Source organism: Apostichopus japonicus, chromosome 14 (assembly GCF_037975245.1).
Source record: "Apostichopus japonicus isolate 1M-3 chromosome 14, ASM3797524v1, whole genome shotgun sequence".
NCBI lineage: Eukaryota > Metazoa > Echinodermata > Holothuroidea > Aspidochirotida > Stichopodidae > Apostichopus > Apostichopus japonicus.
Genome location: NC_092574.1, coordinates 22,319,239 through 22,334,242, shown reverse-complemented (window position 1 = coordinate 22,334,242; position 15,004 = coordinate 22,319,239). Strand labels below are relative to the sequence as shown.

General features: G+C 38.1%; 1 protein-coding gene and 2 long non-coding RNA genes across 4 annotated transcripts in view; 2 read left to right on the top strand and 1 right to left on the bottom strand.

Moving 5' to 3' along the window:
• The first annotated feature begins 296 nt into the window (after positions 1-296).
• The window catches only part of LOC139979362 (ATP-dependent DNA helicase DDX11-like), a 54,785-nt gene continuing 40,077 nt past the window's right edge, over positions 297-15,004 (top strand). The window contains exon 1 of one of the 2 annotated variants that reach the window (XM_071990078.1): positions 297-394. The gene's annotated coding sequence lies outside the window, so the exon portion shown is untranslated. Of the gene's footprint in view, positions 400-15,004 lie in introns of both variants that reach the window. The other variant, XM_071990076.1, reaches the window with a different exon arrangement.
• Positions 4,163-6,558, bottom strand: LOC139980103 (uncharacterized). Its single transcript, XR_011797450.1, has 2 exons — positions 6,346-6,558; positions 4,163-6,088 (listed from the first exon to the last, which is right to left on the bottom strand). It is a non-coding gene; the product is annotated as an uncharacterized lncRNA (long non-coding RNA).
• On the top strand, positions 6,986-10,118 carry LOC139980101 (uncharacterized). Its single transcript, XR_011797449.1, has 3 exons — positions 6,986-7,712; positions 8,387-8,542; positions 8,814-10,118. It is a non-coding gene; the product is annotated as an uncharacterized lncRNA (long non-coding RNA).

Sequence of the window (15,004 nt, the reverse complement as noted above, 5' to 3'; positions counted from 1 at the left end):
AAAAAGGAATTTATTAACTCGTACTAGTATTATATAATCTATTCACGTATCCATCTCAGCATCATTAGGATATTATATCTGTTTATTTAATCCTTACGTATATACTGAATTATATATATTTGTATATTTTTCTTTTCTCCTAGGGAGTCTCCTTACTTGTTAAGTCTTTTAAGACTTTATAGGAGACTTCCTTTCCCATTGTACACAATTGGAGATAACTAAATAAATGAGCTATACAGAAAAAAATATACGTCGATGAAACGTTCGTTTGGCGTTCCAGGGAGTAATCAAAAGTTTCGTCTTTTGAAAGTGACATGAGGAACCATCAACCATAACTTGTATTTTCATCTACTCTGCCTGTTCAATATACACAGTAAATCTGCTGTTGGGAATGGTGAGGCGGGTTTTCGTATACTTTCGAGTAGTTATTTCTCTACTCGTTTTCCTTCAGCGGGGATCAATGGCTACGTTGTGCTCCAAAGTTCCTGAAAATATGTACTAGTACTAGAGTAGTAGTACTACTCTATCATTTCCATGCTAGGCATTATTAGTTAGGGCCATAGAATTTCTATGGTTAGGGCGTAACAAAGTAACAATAGTATATGCTTAGGCTATGCTTCTTTTGGGGGTGAATAAGACCTTAAACTTAAAACCCCATTATGCATTCTTTAGCATTCCATTATTAAACCGATCCCTCGGACATAACTCTACAAACATTTTTCGTACAATTTTGTAGTAAATAATCACACATTATTCATGGCGATGAACTTCTTCACAAACTTTTGGCACATTTCAAGAAATCAAGCACAAGATCACTTGAACACAAAGTGTCAGATGTTTGTTATTGTTTTGCTCAATATGATGATCACTTGGATGTGGGCAGACGTATTAACCTTTCGGTTTGTAGTTGTACTGGCTATAGGCCTATATGCTGACTAGACTATATATTTCACCATACCTAGCCCATTAAATACAGTAATGTCTCTCTCTGTTTCAGCTAACATTCTCATAGCAAAGAAAGCTGGTTGAAGGACACATTATACAAATTATCCTGGAATCATTAGTTGCCTCTCTTGCACTGAGTTTATAGGGAAATTGTTCAAGGTATTGAGGTCAAAACATTTGCTTGTCTGTAGGGTGCGTTGGTATAACTAGATAACTGTATACCCAATGACGAGTACCGAAATTTTCGCCGAACCGCTACTTCCAGCGTTAACTGTAATCAAGCACTACCATGATTCAATGAACCTATGGACACTAGCGTAGCCTACAAATGTATATATATGCAGTTGTATGACGACTTTCCCATTTCTGTTTTTTCTTTTGCAGCAACTTATTTATAGATTTGATTAAAAAGAAAATAAAGTATGAAAAATCAGTGTTGTTTATGTCTCTTTCATTTCAACGCAAACGGACAGTTCAGTACACTCCACTACGGGGCCTAGTCCAACCACAAACAGTTCAGTAGCATATAATCGGTATGGGAAATACCAGGTAATTAAGTATTGCGTAGAATCAGTGTCAGAACAGGTATGGATATACGTAATGCGCAGAATCTGTATCAGAACAGGTTAGAATATACGAAATGCGCAGAATCGGTATCAGAACAACACACCAGGTATAGTTATAATGTACTGCAAGGGTGAGCGCAGAATGGGTATATCATATTGTAGAAGACAGTGTAACTAAATACTAACGAAAAGGTAATGAGTATAGGTTTCGCACAGAATCGGTTTCTTCCCAAAATAACTTGTTAGAGCATTTGACAAACTACGTGTGTGAAAAGGAACTGGTGAGAACTATTTGGCGGGAAACTGTACTTGCGAGTACAGTAGAACTATGCTGAAGTTTGAAAGCAATAAGCCGTAGTAAAGTGTGGGTATTATTATACAACGTGACTGGGGAGGGGAATGGCTTTGATTTGTCAAGTAGTGGTCTGTAAAACAGAACTTTGGGGTTTCTTTTCTTTGAAATGGTACTCTCAAAAGTAAAGAGAGTGACATCGTAGATATGCAAAAGCTTTGTATCATTGTGAAAGTAGTGAGCATGAAAATCTCTTTAATGGAGTGTTGTTTACCGGAACCTTGCGGTTGATTGTTATGGTATATTTATTTTCAAACAAAATCATTGATCTGTAGGATTGGAAGAAATTTTGGTTCTTTTCAGAAGAAGTTGTAGGTTTTTTTTTTAAGAAAAAGTGTTTGTATTGTGCGTGATTTTTGGTTGTTAAAATAGGATTTAACTTGTTGGTAAATGTTGATAATTTGGGTACTTAACATTTAAACAATTAGAAGATAATTCTAAACGTTTAAACTAAGTTTCGTTCGTTTACACGTGTAAACAGTGGCAGCGGGAATTTCTTGAGCTCGCGTGTGTTATCTGGGTCAATGTTGTCATCAGGTAATATTTTTACTGGGTATTCAAGGTTTGTTTGGGATATACCTGGTCTTTTCGATATACAGTATTTGTTGAAGACAGATTTCAATACCGTCGGTATGGGTATGAATGAAATACCCGGAATACAGACTCACTTGTGATTCATCTAGTGAGTTGGTACACACACAGATATTTTTGTTTGAACTTTTTTCTCCTTGATATTTGAGAATGTGCCAATCTTTTTGCGATGTGGTCTTATTAAAGTACTACACAATAGTACCCCTAATTTTTTTTTATACCAGCAATACGAAATGCATAGTGGGGCTATAACGATGTAACATCGTGGGTTCAATGTGCAATGAGCTTCTTTATAACTTCTTTATAATTTTGAAACTTTTCGGTCTGAGATTGTTAGGCATTTTTGGCACGTGTAGCACGCGTGCACACTTTAGTTCATCTGACGGAAAAGACTCACCTGGCTGACTTGTAAGGATAACCGCCCTTCTGACGTCCTACATGTTTAAAATTGGCGTTTAATTTAATTCTTTTCTTTTCTCTCTCTTTTTTCTCTCTCTCTTTTTTTTTCTCTTTTTTTTTTGCTCCAAGAGACCCCCCTCTGGATCCCCGCCTGCTTCAAGACAGCAACTGAAACTATATATGTATGCGGATATATGCGGACAGCTATACTCTGTACTACTCATGTCCTTCATTCTCACTGCATTTGTCCTTTGTTCACACAGCAAATTTTAGAAGATACAACACAGTTTTGGGTCGATACTGGAATAAGCAAGCGGCGGAAACCACAACCGATCAAATCTATCGTAACTTTTACACCCCAAGGTAATTGTTGATTTACATTGGTCAACGTTTACCCGGGCTTAGCTGTCCTAACCCCACCTCTCACGAGGGGCTTGATCAAGCTCGGGATAGCTCCGTTCCCACGCAGCCTAAAAATAGTGGTGCAAGAATTGCCCTCCCCTCAATAGGTCGATCAAGGGTGAAGCAAGCCCGCGGACTTTCAAAAGGAGTATTAGCATGTCAGATGGGGCAATAAAATATTGTGTTTTCATACTGAGTTTTCGATTGTATCTGAGGAATTTAGGCTCTTGAGTCAGTCATGCGGAAAGAAGGATACGAGATTTGCAGTTGCAGGGGCATATGATTCATGACGAACGTATTCACGCACAGAAAAATATGTCCATTGTCTCGTTTATGGTTGCTTTTCCAACGAAAACCTGCCGTTTCAAATAAAGAAAAAAGGTACCCCTCTTCTTAGTTCTGTACATCAGTGCAGCGGGGGCCCCCTTTGGTCGGGGCCCTGGGTTTGCCCCGTCCAAGCCCATGGGCGTTACGCCGCTGGGCTGCTAGCAGTGTTTTTTGTAACGTTGAATCATATATCAAAACTTACTTTGTGCCTTAAGTCTATAGCTGTATACTATTAGAATTAAATGCAAAATAAAAAGATATTAGCCTTAAATGCGAATTATGTACTATCAAAAACATTTTTGATACCATTATTCGCTTTTATTACCACTTAATATTTCAGATACAAGGACAGATGTTTGTTTTCATTATGTTCTATGCCTTGTTGCTGGTATGCCTAGCAATTGGGCAGCCCAGCAGATGAAGCGGATTTGAATATTTCTGGACACTTCGTGTATCGTAACTCATACGACTTCAACTTCGAAACATATAATAAAAAAAAAATGTGTTGACATTATAAGCAATGTTCTCAATGCCGTCCAGAAAACAACAGAACAAGAAAAGAAACAAAGAAGATATAATATCATGATATTATGAAACATTTATATCAACCATTACCAAAATTATAAAACTGTTGTACTCGAACACTCATTACCGTTACAAATTTCACCAGTTGTAGCCTTATGTATATGGGTAAAGGCCATAGCATCGGCCTCAAATATGCTAGAAATTAGAAAAATTGTCACCCGTGCTCCCAATTTAACAAGAATATTACAACCACCATTATAGTATTTTACCTCACGGAAATATTTTCTTGTCTAATTTAAACTCACCAATGTCTCGAAATAAGTTAAGATGCAGAACCACCAGCAAAGTACTTTTGAAAACTTCTAGTAATTTTTAGAAGGCTAACACTTGGGGAGAATACAGATGACATTTACACTACGTCAGGTATTCAGCAAACACAACTTGTAGTAGTTGAACTGAAGATTCTTGCTGAGACGTTTCTTTAAGGAAATATTTTACCAAATGTAGTTACGATGTCCACATATATTTATCTATTGATCTATATCTGTATAGAAAACTTTGTCTCATTTTCTGAGAATTACATGCAAATGGAAACTTTGGAAGGAGTTGCTACCACCGTTTTCAGTGGCTACATAGTTTTGCTGAAAGTGTATTAGAAATTTCATATGTCTTTTTTCCCGCTCGTTTAAACATTTCAAACTTCAACAATGACGAAAATCAGAGGTTTACATATTTTTGCGGTTCAAGTCATATATGTTACAATATTAGAACCACTTCGTTATAGGAACGTTAAAGTAACGATCCATTTTGCTACCTCGAAATAGTGCATTCCGGTGGTAATTAGCTCGATGATGACATTACAACTTCTTGAAAGGATTTCACATGCAAATGATATTATTCTTATTTACACATCTTCAGTGTATTCGCAGTTTGAGGTTAATTGTTTATATTTCTGTGCTATGAGGTTTCGCCTCTCCGGGGGTTGCGTTACATTACTATCTACGCCGTAGCAACATATTTTATATATATACACTTCGATTGAACCTTACTCTGCAGATATACCTATACTTGCTTAAAATATGTCAAGTATAATTCTGACAAAATTCTGACAAGATTGTGATTATTTTGAAGTTTAAACTACCTGACACTCCATCATCAAACAATTCCTCAACGTAAATTAAAAATTGACAAGACAGCAAGTTTAGGATAGAAAAACAGCTAATTAGAAACAAACCCTGCATATCCTTAAAATGATTGACATCTCTTTGTAACATTGTATCAAACATTTAAAAAAAAGGGAAGAATTAAATGGTACTTGGATTACTTACGGTAAGGAAAAACTGTCCGTTAGGAATTTGATTGGTATCTTAAACATAAATGAAAGTTAATTATTTACCACAGTAATGCTGCTTTTCTTCTGTTATTACCATATTCAATTTATGGTTAAACGATCGGACATGTAGGAACCCTATCACACCATGTGAAATCGAGAGTTCCATCCGCTGTACAACCACCCTCTACACTAAAAACGTGCGAAGATTTTGGATCGCCCGGAAAAGAACCGTCGATACCTCGACTTAAACACCGAACATTCCGTACCAGTTTGTACCACTTGTCGGGACACCAGTTAAGACCCCACTGTAGGTATATCTCGCAGCATGGCTCATCACTACCATCTTGGGTAAACGGACCTTTTTTGGCAAGAAGCTTAAGACAAAGGGCAGAGTCAGAGTAATCTGTAGGGTCTCCGTCACCGCCAAGACACAAGAACGCATTCATTCGATCATGACATTCCCTTTTACAAAACTCTTCTTGGCTCCAGATCTCTCGTCGCCATCTTTTCCCTGGAATCCTCAGTTGGTAGTCTCCAGGGGCCAAATTTTTTACCTCTCCAGCGATAGATGTGTTACTGAAGTCATCTGGAAATTTGTTGCTACCGTCACAGCTGTAGACTAGTTTGCAGTCACATTTCCAGTTTGGGCTGGGTAAGACAAGAGAATAAAAAGGATAAATTCACAATGTTGCGTTACATATGACTATGTATAGTGTTAATTGAAAGCAGCCACAACTATAATGATTAGGCTGTGTGGTATATTATGATGAATATGTGCCAATTATATACGAGTTATTGTATAATTAGACTTAAACTTCATTTTACGATATCACAGTTAGGTTTTGTCGGTCAAAGCACCGTGAGGGGAATGACTTAAGATAATCGATTAATATACAACTACTTACTAAGAGCAACCCTTTCCTCTGGGTGCGTTTACAAATGTTGACGCCTGGCAACTAACGACCACAGCAGCTATAATCAAAAGCCGATTCATACTGGCAGGTTCAAGTTAGTCCGGATTAACGATGTTTCGGGCAGGGCCCACCGATCTTTTATAGACCAGTACACCGTGTAGAATCAAACTTTGGGTGGAGCTTGACCAACCAGAGCCGGTTAATTATTGGTTAGACGCATACAACAACGCATGAAGCGATTGTTGGCATTATAACGTATATTATTGCCAAATTTCTTTTTGTGCAGCCTTGTGTAGATAAAGATAAAGCAATACCTGGCCTATATCCAGGGAGTTGTTCCATAACAACTCGCTTTGGCTGAAAGCTATATTGTGCCTACTCGGTGAATGGAAGGATTTCATAATTGTTGACTAGTGGAGCTTTAGTGATAGTTGAATCTGGACAGGCGAAAGTAAAGTACAATCTTACAATCATTTTTTTGTTACCCCTTTGCAGGCCTCCGGGCAGGGGACTCTTACAGTATACAGTTTTACCCTTTAAAAGTGAACCAGTTTCTTGTGTGGGAATAAGGCCATCAGCTGAAGGTCGAAATTCGCTTGTTTCGTTCCACTAACTGCGGGTCTTAAATTTCTCTACAGCATTGAATACATAAATTAACTAAGATTAATGATCCAAAAGTTCTCCATGTACTTTCCTGCAGTTTTTTTGCAATTCCGCTCGAAAGATTGAACTATATTTTTTATTGCGTATGTTAAGAAACCTGCCGTTTTACGTTCAAAAGTTGTGCGCCAGTGAGATATCTGTACCATGTGATATGAATTGTCCAATGAGCCATGAGTTCTGTGTGCAATCTTTGTAGAAAACAACAAACATGGCGGCTCCCACGGGCGCTAGTCAGTCTCCGACACACGGAAATCTACAGTGCTCAGTGCACATTGAATCTGTAAAATTTGAAGCAGTCAAGGCACTAACGAATAAACGATGTACTAAAGTTACTTCCTGCGCTAAAGATTGGCTTAATCTCAGCGGCGGAGACAGTGATATCGCCGTACTACTGATTACTCCATGGCCTACTACGATCAAGCGTGTGTTCAAGAGCATAGTATGATGGGGTTCCACGATAAGTGTTACAGGCGGTTCATTGATAGCAAGCACATTGCTGCAAGAAAACGGACAGTACCAGAGGAGACCCTATATGATTTTAAACGAAGAATTGACGGAAAAGATCGAGGAAACCAAGCAGAAGCTCTGGTGTATTGCCTGTTCAATTTATTATATGTGGGAAAAGAAACAATACATTACTCGGCGTTGCAAACGGGTGCAGGACAAGCTGCAGCAGGCAGAGACTTTCGATGGAGGTAAGCCTAAGCATACTACACGACTCTACTTGTACTTCTGTGGCATAGTTGAAGTGTTAAGAGAAGTTGCATAATGCAAGATCAGTAGCTCTTGAGGGATAGAATCCAAGTCAAAGGGCACAGTGTTGGACCTGAACATAATATAATTAGTGGCATGGTCATCTGATTTGTTTTGTTATAAGGTGGTAGGAACGGAAATTTGTTTCAAATTCTCCATCTGGGGCACTAGCCTAAGTGTTAAATACAGGCTTCATAGTTTTCTTACTGTGGCCCTTGATTTGAATGATAGAGATATTATATTAGTTAGAAAAATAAGTGTAACAAAGGTGCAATAAGGTTAGGTTTGCAAGGTCTTATGGTCAGCCTGTCTAGCTTTACCAAAATGAACAAGTATCTGTCTCCTTTATTATTAGTAACAGATATAATCTACCATTGTATAATTTAAACCATAACATTAAGAGATAATGTACTGTACTGTCAAAAAAAGCCTGTTTTAATTCTTTTTTGCATGACACTGGTTTGCAAAATTTGAATGTGTCTTTGTTTGTCCATAGAAGATGAGCAGATCACATGGTATATAAATAAAATTGTCTTAGTTCTTATTTGTTCAAACTTACATTTTGATCAACAGAAAATGCAAAACAATTTGCTTTTTTTATTTCATTTTATTAAAGTATTGCTTTGACAAGCAGCAGAGCGGAAAAAAGATGAGCCCAGATTTTATGAATATTAGAGGAAAAGACCGTGTTGCCATTGAAGTGAGGTACCACTCTCTATGTTGAAGAAACTAGATACAATTCTTGACAAGGAAGACATACAGATCTTGAAAGGTAAAGTACTCTCTTCAATGTGTGGTTCATTGAGTGTTCAGGGGTGGATCTAGGACTTTTGGAATATGGGGGTCCTCCCCCAAGGAAAATTAAAAAATTCTCTAAATGCTTTGAGATGCAATATCAGGTTAATCTTTCCATTGAAATTATTAAAGTAATTTGCAACATATTTCTAGCTGAATTGTAATTATATTGGTACCCCATCATAAAATGTGAGACTCAAAAATATCCAATTTCATGGTACAAGGTGTTCTGTTCATCTCCTCCTCAGAGCAGAGTTTACCACCAACAAAAGATGCTCTGATCCAGCATGTTAAGCGCTGCACCAACCAGGCTGCTATTCACAGTTGGGCATTGCAGCAAAGGATTGATGCACTCTCACCAGACTGACATGGATGGAAACTTGAAAATGATGACCTTATAATCACTTGGATGACGAAGCCACCTGACCCAGATGTTTTGCTTCAGTGTGTCAGCAGTAGCTGTAGAGTCGGCAAATGTCTTAAAGGAAGATGTTCCTGAATGAATGCACAACTACCGTGTACAGACCTATGTAAATATAGAAATTGCAGCAACTTCCAAGAAGATGTTGAGATTGTTGATGCAGGGGAAGATGATTTGGAGGATGAACTGTGATGGTGTTAAATCTTGATATCTTAGTCTGAAATTTTAATCAAGTTTGAAGTTTGTGAAGAGGTTAAACTTTTTTAAAAGTCATGTTGTCATTATTTTGTTCCCCAGAGTTTAAAGGAACCAGAAGACATGATCTTATTCATATATTCATTTTAGCAATTAGTAGTTTTACGTAGCTTACCCTACCTACCAGACACCTTATGATAAATATCCACATTTTCTTCAAATCACACTTTTTTTGCTGAGAGGGGAGGGGGAGGAGGGTGTTATGGGCATGCTTTACCTCTTGCATATTCACAACTACATTTACTGATGACGATGACGCAAATACCGCGTCCTGAAACCAGTCAGAGGTTTATATACTGTTGTTGGGGAACCATCGCCCCTGACCCTGTTCCAATATCACAGTTCTTTATTGTTTTGCCGTAACATTTCGTTACCTGTTTTATTCATATTGTTAACACGTTTTGTGCATCTGTTCAAGTTTTGACTGAAGGATATTCAAGTCTTTAGTGACTTTTATTTCATCTAATTATCTTCACCTCTACTACGGAATAGACTTTCCCTTTTCCATACCATATCTGACTTCCATGCAGTGAATTGAAGTGGATCCTGTTATAACTAGTACAACTGTCCTTGGATGAACTTTTAATCACTTATTAATTCTGCGCCGCGCCTTTAGATGAAGAACCTGTATCTTGAATCATCGCAAAGGCCCAGCTCTACTACACCATTGAGTGTATCGACCCAGTCTTAATAGATACATTATTTCTTTCTATCTGGGGCTTAAGTTAACTGTCTTCGTTATTCACTTATTTGTACCATTCACCTTTATTATTCATATTATTTGTAGAATATAGAACTATTATCATTCAAAATACCATTCGAAACCTTGTCGATCTTTTCTTTTATACGTTAACTCCCTTGGAAACACTTTTTGCAGGAATACGAATTATAAACATGCCGTTTCCGTAACATGGAGAAAGTACCTAGTTTTGCAGAAGACTGTAGAAAGAGTACTAAGGTAACGGATATATACTGACTAACTTTATTTCACATCTACGATGTGCCATGATGTCTTAGTGTGCCAACTTATATATTGATTTATACAAAAGAAATAGCTCACTGGTCCTGGGGCATTGGCACATCTCACTGTAACTAGAGATTTAGCTACATGTAAAGTAGAGGGGGAGGGGGTCACATGTGTAAAACAGTTTGGATGGGGAGTGTAACAATTATGGAGAGGAACTTTTCATTATATGTGTATATTTACGCATACATGCACAGACGAAATGCATTCATAACATAGGGGGAAAATCTAAAAATATTTGATTTATTACAAAGCATTATATCAGAGTTTATTAAAAGTGGTACATTTTTATAATTAAAACTCATAAGTTATAATGTGCAAAAATTGTATTTCATATTTCAAAGTTGAGAATGTGATTTTTTACCATTTTGGCGAAAATGGAGGGGGGGGGGGCACAACTTGTAATGCCTGAAAACAACCCTCACAGACCCTTAGACCAGAATCCTCTTCCACCATTCTTGTAACCCTGACCCAACTATTATACAAAAAAAATATATCAGTCGTAATTAAACATATAAGAAAAGAGTGGTATGTATGCACCACTGTACCAAATCTAACGTTAGCACATGTGTTCCTAATACATAGCATCGTAGCACTTAATGTCTATATAACATACCCAATTTCGAGGGTGCGTTACGACAATACTGCAGGAAATTTTTTGGAGAACTTTTGATATAATGTCTGTGATGCATTGAACTACCCAAAAATGCTTTAAAAATCTAGACCCAGTGTTGTTGGAACGAAACTGATTTTACAGCCTCTTTTTGAGTTTCAGCTGATGGCCTAAATTGGTGTAGAGATATATTCCATTTTGGGCTTATCTTGAGGATATTGCTGGAGTACTGCTACAGGCGTGTACTGAAGCCTGGCAGGTGGGGTCATGTGGGTCAAGTGAGAGGAGGGTTTCGTCCAGCCGTGGGTTAGAGGTTGGAATTTTAATAAGTTTAATGAGAACAGTAGAAGTAGGCAATCTTTTAGACTTTAGGGTGTGTCTAGCAGTAGAAAAGATACCTTCAGAGCTAGAGGAAGGAGAGTAAAACATATACCTTCATAGAGGAAGGAGAGTAGAAAAGATACCTTCAGAGAGGAAGGAGAGTAGAGAAGATACCTTCAGAGAGGAAGGAGAGTAGAAAAGATACCTTCAGAGAGTAAAGAGAGTAGTGAAGAGATCTTTAGAGAGGAAGGAGTGTAGTAAAGAGAACTTCAGAGAGGAAAGAATTTATAAATTAAAGCTTACAAAGAGCAAGAGAAAATTTTCCTGTCTATTGTTTAATGCCATTCTCGGCCTCGAGAATAGAATCCATAGAATTGTTCATGTTCAAAATTGGACTGGAGGATTCTGAAAACATACATATCTTACAAGCCGCGTTATATTCCTATACATTCTTTCCAAAAAAAATCACTGTTTTGAAAAGAACTGAGTTTGGTTACGCATGTAATCTTAATTCTGTAGTCAATGTTGCTGTCTTAGTGGGAATTAATTTAAGAGGAAGTAGACGTTGTGCGTAAAAATACTGTTCGTTTATGTTTGTAACAGTTTGTTTTAAGAAATTCGATAGTTTATTTAAGGATAATCTATAGAAATCTATAGCAATGGAGTCTTGTGACAAGTAAAGTGGACGCTAATATCAATTTAAAGTATTACGTCTCAATTTAAACACCTTACATGCAACTTTTATACATGTTCATTTCATCACTGAAATCACACAAAATATGTTCATTTGGAAGAAAAGAAGTGTGTTTATATAGTCCTATATTGTACAGTTGTTTATACGTATTATTCTGTATTATGTTTGATATCATAAAGGAGACGATTAACAGGCGCGTATCCAGGGGGCGTTGGGGGCGCGCGCCCCCCGGGTAAGAAAAAGAGAAGAGAAAAAAAAAGAGAAGAAAAAAGGGAAAAAAAGAGGGGAAAAAAGAGGAGGAGGAGAGGAAGAAAGGGAAAAGAAAAAGAAGAAGGAGAGAAAAGGAGGGATTCGAAAAAAAACGCCAAGACACAGGATAGAGAGAGGAACAGTGACATCATTACAGCGCTGATCCCTATTATATACACATGACCGGGTAGCCAGTGACGGATCGAGGACTTCGGAAGGGGCGTGCGCCTCACCCTTTCCCTTACACCGACATCTCCATTTTTGAGGTTTCCAATTTTTCCTCTCTCACTAATGTATGTACTATATATATGTACTATATATGGTCTATCATAACGCGTGTGTGTGTATGGACACCTTAAACAATTGTGCTATGAAACCAATTAACTGTGGCTGGTCTCGAACTCGACCGAGTCGTCGGGGAACATGACGCATTTCGGGAAGGGGGCGACCGCGCCCCCCCCCCCCGAGCATATTTTTTTTATGATATCGCTAGTCATTTCAAAATAGAAAATGCTTAGATGCAACTTACAAGGCCTGGGAAGTGTCATTTCCAGCGATCTGGGAGGCATTTTCGGCCAAAATTTTCTTGTACGCTTCGCGCCAACTCAAGGTGGCGCTACGCTGAGATAGTTTGCCTACAGGCTTCGCCCTCCCTTGTCAAATTATTCGCTACGCGCCTGTTCGAATTTGTAAAGCAAACATCAGATATCACATCATATCAGTGAGCATGAAAATGGCAGTTCCAGGATGAACAGCCTCAAAACTGTCGATGTGTGTAGTCATAGGAACCCAATTTGATTTGGGGTTCTGTAACGACTTGCCCGAAAAATACAACCTAAATTTTTCGCGCGCGAAGCGCGCGTTCAACATATTAATGTCAATATCATATAAGCAAGCATCGGTTATTACATCGCATGCCATCGTGTACCATACGGTCCGTGGAAATTGCGCAGTATACCGCGGGATGCTAATGTAAACAACCAAATGTCTTATGTAGATGGAGAAAAAGCATGCAGGTCCAATTATGTCAAACTCTCTTTTACATTAGTAATGGCGAATTAGTCGGCCAAGCTTAGAACTTTATTTTAATTATCAAGGAGATATTTTTTAAACTATTCATTTCCTTTAGCAATTTATTTTTCTTTCAGTAGGAGCCCCCCCCCCCCCGCCTGATACGCCTATGTGTGTAGTGTTCGGTTTCGGAAATATCTGCTTTTTTTCATTTCATTCAACTAAGTTTTATAATAGCCGTTATAAGAGGGTTTAATATTTCTACACCAATAAATTAACTGTGTCTGAATTTTCGAAAATTTCCTGACCACCATTGTTCATCATACTTCCCTCTACTCGTGTAATTTTGACCGGTCTGTTAGGGGTTCAAGGTGGTTTTTCTATATTGGTTGTCCATAGATGGCATTTTTTGCAACATTATGGGTATGTTTTGAAGTGTGTTTATTCACGAGAAATGTGAATTTTCAAATTCTGAGCAAATAATGGGCTGAAAACCTTGAAAAGTGGGGCTGTCGGGTATTGTGGGCCGTTACGTAGTATTACCTACAAAAGCAATGATCCACAGGAGATGCGATGAGGTCGAACATGATGTGTGACTGGTGACAATCTTCAAAAAGGTTATAGATGGAAAAAAATATTGGGAAATACTTGGTTCTCAGGCAAAAGTGTACATCTGGTCGGTCATTTATTTACAAGCCCGAGAAGTGCCATTTCCGGTGATCTGGGGGGTATCAAAACCAGAAATTTTCTTGTACGCTGTGCGCCAACCGATGGTGGCGCTCCGCTTAGATAGTAATTCGCGCCCCCCGTGTTAGAAAATCCTGGATACGCCCCTGGTTAACGAAGTAGCTGTGTCTAAATAAAAACATATCAACGGAGAGAGAAAGAGACAGAGGTATGGCCAGAGGTAATCAGTATTGGTTACATCCAGTAAGTACTACAATCACACTAACCAGATCTATTAGGGGGGGGGGGTCACACAGTGGAGGGTGCTGGGTAGGAGGGGATTAATTGCAGTGAAATGGTTAATACAAAGTACATATTTAACGATTTTACATCATTGAAATAGGATTTGTTGAACAGTTTCTCAATCCTTCCTTAATTAGATATTCAGGTGGTAACCTTGGCGTATAAACGCGGCGATAAGGGAGAGTTTAAGAGCACCGTTATATCATTTATCATCTTTATTTGTTGTGTTACACATTGAAATGTTAACGCGAATTATTTATGTTTGCATGGTTTAGACATGTGTTCAGTATTCTTACTTTGGTATTGTTTTTAATTTCAGTTTGGAGTTCCCAGGAGAGGAACAAGCGAGTGAAATGTTACACATTCAAGGCATCTGTTTCTCCATTTTATGATTTTAACCAATTGACTTTAGTTTAAAACTGACAAAATAACTTTTCGCTTCCATTCTTGTGTGAATACATTTTACTCAGAAAGAATACCAAATATAACCGAACATCACCATAAACAACGATGTCAACCAAGCCCCTATGATTCCAAAGATCGGGTGTGTGCGTCAGTTGTCTTGGAGGACAGGCAATAAGATAACATTCCAAGTTATACCGAAACTGACCCGAAAATACCAAACATGTTTCGCAAAGAAAGACAGCCCTTCCCGCACCTCTCCTCACACGTCTCCTAAAAGCTGTTACAAAGACCGATAATTCATTCCAGTTTAAAAAAAGATAGGTGCCACAAAACGATTTGCTGAGCAGTGACTAAGAAACACGGAGACTGAGTTGGTATATTTAACAATATAGGTTAGCCTAGTTTACACGAGTACAACATTTTACAAACCAAACATTGCCAAACTTAAAAACATGACGCTGATCGTGAATGGACGTC